At 38.4% G+C, this 6,000-nt stretch overlaps 1 protein-coding gene across 8 annotated transcripts in view; it reads right to left on the reverse strand.

The window, feature by feature from the left end:
- CTNND1 (catenin delta 1) overlaps positions 1-4,997 on the reverse strand; it is a 44,911-nt gene extending 39,914 nt beyond the window's left edge. For 5 of the 8 annotated variants that reach the window (XM_081064603.1, XM_081064601.1, XM_081064600.1 and 2 more), the window contains exon 1: positions 4,732-4,972. The gene's annotated coding sequence lies outside the window, so the exon portion shown is untranslated. Of the gene's footprint in view, positions 1-4,731 lie in introns of all 8 variants that reach the window. The other 3 variants (XM_081064605.1, XM_081064604.1, XM_081064602.1) reach the window with 2 other exon arrangements.
- Between the last annotated feature and the right edge of the window lie 1,003 nt (positions 4,998-6,000).

Consider the following 6,000-nt stretch of genomic DNA (forward strand, 5'->3'; position numbering starts at 1 on the left):
AGATGGTTAATATTATTGTCCTCGTTTTACAGACAAGGAGACCAAGGCATAGAACAATTAAACAATTTGCCCAAGGTTACACAGCTAGTAAGTGGCAGAGCGAGATTTGAACCCAGGCAGTCTGGCTCCAGCATCCATGCTCTTAACCTCGATGCTACGCTGCCTTGCCTCTCCATTATTTGTGGAACTCTCAGATTGGAAAGTCCGTTTGGTCAGCATATTGATCAAAAAATATAGAACAATAAAGCATTTGTGGCAAAATGTTAACGACTGGTATCTAAGTGAATGGACGGTATACAGGAGTTATTGTGCTATTACAACTTTCCTGAAAATCTGAAATGTTTTCAAAATAAAACAGTAAAAACAGTAAAAAGTTGCATTTATCATTCTATAAAGGCACATGTTTTGTGAAAGTGATGACCAAATTACCTGCTGGTGAGCAAAGGCGGCTTCAAAAAAATAAAACTGGATCCTTATAAGGTCTCCACTACACCCATTCCAGTCAGACTGAAGGACTCACTGGAGAGAAAGTGGTCCTAAAAATGGGGGAACACTGTCCCTGAACCAGAATTGTAAGGGTGGGCCATGTTCTGAATGCTTAATATTTAATAATCAGCAATTCCAAGTAGAATTAGAGGGACAAATTACTTCTACAGATACATTATACAATATCATTAAATACAAATCAATCCATACCCTTATTTCCCCCTTGTTCTGACCAGAACAGTTGTTTTTCTCTCCTTACAATCTCCCTGCCAGGGTGTATCAATGCTCTCTATAGGCAGCTGCATTTAGGCAGTGCAATCCCTATTTCAGCTTCTCGTGGCAGTTAGCCCCTTTTGAGAGGAAAGAGAACATGAAATAACATACTGATTACCTACGATACATTCCTTTAGGCAAGTTTCTTGTTACTATTATTCTGAATTACCCATGAAAATTAATTTGGGTTCTTAAACTCATAAACTTCCCAATACACTTTGTGAACAAAATCTCCTGAAGTTTCATGGCAGTAGCAGTGACAAAAAATACAGTGATAATCCAAACACACTTTTGTTGAAACACTGATGTTCAAATTATCATCCCAAGCTTTTTATGTTTGTATTAACAAGTATAAAAACCAATCACTTCCAACATGGCTGAAAGCAATACTTGCCTGCCGCTGCGCTGGTATGTTCTAGGTAACCAGCCCCTCTCCCCTAGAAAGGGCTAAACTAAGGTTTCAGTGCTTTAAGTTAACAGCTGCCGATGTAATGAAATGAACTGACTAGGAACCTTACTTTTTTATGCTATATCTTTGGACTACTGGCCCAGAAAGGAAACAGGATTAAAAAAATTTTTTTTTAATTTAAATCTTCATTATTTCCAGAAACTTGACTTAAAAATGAAAGGTGGGAGATGCGTCAAAGTTTGAAACTACAGACTACAGTAAAGTTTCAAAATTACATTGCAAATGTATTAATCTATGTTGTAGTGCTTCCTATCTCAACTTGCCTTCAGCGATTCCCACAAAGGTGCCTCACTCATTCCCATCCAGTGCCTTCTATTTAACCAAGGTTTACTGAACACCTCAGTATGTACCACACACTACCATAGGTGCTAAGAGAATACAGAGATAAGACAGTGCCTATACTCAAGCAGCTCCTAGTCTAGAAGGAACGACAGAACTAGACTATTTTAATACAGTATGATAAACATTATTTGATCTACCTGCTACAACCTTCTACCCTGCAAGTTGGCAATATCATGCCTGAAAATTCTCTGGAAGAAATGTCACCGATAATCAAATTAAGTTTGAGTCATTTCAAGTAAGTTTAAGAAATTAGGACAGCAATGCTGTGCATATGGAAAGATCTCTGTTCTAAACATTGAAATAACATCCGTTCTAGCATATCCAGCTGCCCATGTCTTTATGGAAAATGGATTTTTCACGTAGGTTATTCCAACATGGAGGGGGTTGGAAATCTAAGTGAGGACTGACCCTCTGCAAGATAAAGCATCCTGGCCTCTGGCAAGGGCTCACTTTAGTTCTGGATCTTTTTTCTATTCTCTCTGGAGAATGGCAGTGTATTAGTGGTTAAGTCCGTGGACTTTGTAGTTAGTCAGAGCAGGGTTTAAGCCTAGCCTTGGCCCCTCGTGGGCAATGAGATTTTCAGCAAACCTCAGCTTCTATGAGGCTCAAATTCCTTTTAAAAACAAACAAACAAACAAAAAAACAGTTGTTGTGGGAAATTAAATACATGGTTTATGCAAAATGCTAAGCATAAAAAATGCTAAGCAGTAAAAAAACAAGGTGGGGAAGGTCCGGCAGTTAGTAACAGGGGGCCATCAGGTATCAAAATAGAAAGCAATAAATTATACAGAGCTAATCATTTTGTTATTCCAAATGAATAGTGATCTATGCTTAATTTATTTGCAGCCATCCCTAGGGAGCAGCTACCTCATAAACCTAAGTGAATTGCAATTACTTGGAGCTTTTTGGTTTTTTTCTAAGATTTCCAATAGTACCAATTTTTATACTACCTGAAAGAACATGTTCTAGCCCTTCTGACTCTGTGTACCTGGAACCCTAAGAAAGGCACTAGAACTCTAACCACCCACAAGAGACCCCCACCTGGAACACGGACCGTACATACCTTAGTCATATAACAAAGAAACCAACAGTATGCAGGAATCAAACAAGGAAAGAAAAATCTGCACAACTCATACTTACTAGTCATTTTTTACCCCAAAACCAAAAGAAGGAGCAAAACAAAAAAATAAAAGGATGTACTTATTCGCATCCCTTACTCTATTTCCTGAAAGAACTAGTAGAGGTGAGGTAAAAGACAATCTTCCATCTTATCATGCAAAAGGCTCTATGGTACATACCAGTCAAAACAATGCCTCAGTTCGGGGGAAATAGTCCTGGCTGATAGTTAACTAGGATTCTTACTGCAGCTACACAAAGCCCAATATTTAAAGCTGGACCCAAAGCACCACCACTCAGTCATCCAGAACCTATTTTCAAACTGCCTTTGTACTCCTTCTTCAGATTCCCTCATCCCTCCCCCTAAAGGTTGAGTAGGAAACCGACACTCTGGCAGCAACATGACCAACCCTTCAAAGATCCACCAAGAAACCTCTCTAGGCTGGAGTCAAGGCAGAGAGAACATTTGAAAGAAAAACTGGAAAATATTAAATAAGAACTATAGCCCAACGGACTGTACACGTTGGCTTTTTTTCTTCCTTTTTAACTGCACTTGCTATAATTATGAGATCCAGGTATTAAAATTTTACTGTAGCCCTTGCATAGATTATATTAGTTTAGTTTCCTGTGAAGCCACAAACTTACAAGTATGAAATCATCTTTCAAGAAATAATCTCAGTTCTAGAAAAGAAATTCAAGGAAGTGTTCTCGTCTAAAAACTGGGTTTAGAAGGGGCACAAAATCAGATTATAGGTACATACCAGTTTAAAGCTAATGAGCAGTTTACATATTAAGGCCCATCTTGTTACAATTAGGGCAGTATCTAATCCAGCTATAATTTTCAGACTGATTCGCATTTTCAAAGGGAGAAGGAAAAGAACACCCAGTTTTCAGCTACTGATGAGTTGGCTATGTAATTATCTAGAATCAGTATTTTTGCAAGAATGCATTTGCAAAAACAAATCTTAAGATTACATGTAAAATATGAAAGCAGTCATGGGCCTTCAGCTCTTAACAGATTTTTGATTTTATAGCAAACAATACACTCACCTCCAAAAAAAGAACTGTTTGGTTTAAAAGAAGAACTCCCCTTGTGCTTTCTCAAATTCATTCTGAACACTAAAGTTTATATCAGTGTTTTCTCTTAGCCTAACCTTATTTAATCCATGGCCCTTAAAGAGAGCACAAAGCTGAAAATATTTTCAGGTGTATTGCCACTTAGGTGAACTAAAAAGCATGATTAGAATTTCCTTATGCCTTTAAGCACAGAAACCAAACACTATCATATTTGCAGGTTGAACATACAACACCACATCTTGCCATCAAAGGTAGTTTTTAGAAGAAAAGGAGATAACAATTCATTTAACATGGATCCATCTGTTTTCTCTTATAAGGCAAAGCAGGGAGGCAACGTCTCGCAGGAGGATGAGGCTCCCACCCACCACACCTGGAAAAGTAAAAGAGGGATCCACCCAGGACAGCAGGGCTGAAACCGATCTGGGCCGTTCAAACTCTAGGGGGGGAAAACGCCACCGTTTAAGCTACAAAACTCCCTGCAACTTTTCACTTCCACAAATCTAATGATAAAAGAAGAAAAAAAAAAGTTTTGAATCATATGAAGAGCCATATGTATAACTAGCTTCCGACCCGGACAAATTCCTTTCCCAACCCACACGCAACATGCCAAAAAAAACCAACCTTTGGTTTAGGCTCTGAAAACAGAAGTTTGTTAGCTTAATCCAGAAAAATATATAAAATCAAAGAACACACCAAATTGTAAATTTACAGAATTGCTCTCACCCTTCTGAATCTATTCATCGCCCTCTATTAGAGAGACCTAGAAGTTTGTTTCTGGGTCTTGAATATTTTACCTTTAATACAATTCCCCAAAGTAAGTAGAAAAATAAATTAATAATTGCTTAAAAGTCACCCATTAACATAGCAGACTCTCGTCCTTAAATTTCCTCAGGTCACCGTAAGACAAAAATTCGACTTGGCTTATCCTCCTTTACCCGTCTGTACACATTTTTTAAAAAGGCACACACCTCAGATGTGGACTTCTAAAAACCAGTCCTTTAAGAAAGAAACCCAAGTCTTCGTCAATGTGCTGAGAAAGACAAATCCAGCAAGGTAGTTGATTTTTCACGACCTCTTCCTCCTTTCAGGATCTTTCCTGGTCTTCTTTCTCTCTCTCCCTCTTTTTTTTTTTTCTCTCAGCTCCAACACCTAAAATGGAAGTTGCACCCAGCCAAAGGATAGGGAGCCTGGGTGGTGACAAACTGATCTGGCAGCCCTACCCCCTCGCTTTCCTAAGTGATGTCAGCCCCTGAGAACTTCCAATAGGAGCCAGGCATAAATCAGGGAGCTGATTTTATCCAATAGGAAACTTTATTATAGGAAATGGGGGGGAAGGAGAGAGAGGAGGAGACAGACAGGGGGAAGTTTTATATATATATTTATATTTAAAGTAGAGACCATACAATCTCTGAAGAATTACTGCAGAGCTCTGGGGGGGTGGGGGCGCAAAAGAACAAGGGATTTTTTAGAATGGCCTGCCTAAGAATCAGTTCTCTTTGATAGTGGTGTTCTTGCTCCCTCTCCCTTCCTTTCCGGGTGGGGAAAGAGAAAAGAGCTGATTTTATATGCCTGCTGCTATTTGGTTTGTTGCTTTCTACCCCAAAGCATTCTCCCAAAGGAAGACAGGAAGGGAGGGAGAGAAAAATCCTAAAAAATTGGATTATTACGTGTTGATTGGGATGGTAGGGGATATCTGAGGTAAACTCTCAATTTCATTGTTTTGGTTTAATTGCATTAGAGCTAATTAGAAAAAATAAAGGTCTGCACTTGTTAACAGTTCTTAGCGTCTATACTTTCAACTAGAAGGAAGCTGAATCCACGGGGCAGTTAAGGACAATCACTGTCTTCCCCTTTGCCCCCAAATTAAAATAATATGGGTTTGAGGGGCAGAATAAATGGAATCCAACAAACAAGCAATACATTTAGAGGAGATAACAGCATGTGTAAGGAAAAGTAAGTCTCACATCAAGAATATTCGCCTTCTTTGTGAACTTCAAGTTTAAGATAATCTAGTTCATACATTCTCTTTTTACACTTGACATAAATTAAGGATTATACAGGTATTCTTCTGAGTAAAGCGTTATCTTAGTATGTTCTATACTGTTAGGTCATGAAGATCAGAGACTGGATTTTTTTTTTTTTTTTACAAACTTAAGAAAGACTGGTATTTTATGGTCATTCAGTAGTTACTAAACAAAGATGGCAATAAATTGAAATTTTCCTTTTCCTATCTTACT

The sequence above is a fragment of the Rhinolophus hipposideros genome (genome assembly GCF_964194185.1).
Source record: "Rhinolophus hipposideros genome assembly, chromosome: 10".
In the NCBI taxonomy this organism is placed as follows: Eukaryota; Metazoa; Chordata; class Mammalia; order Chiroptera; family Rhinolophidae; genus Rhinolophus; species Rhinolophus hipposideros.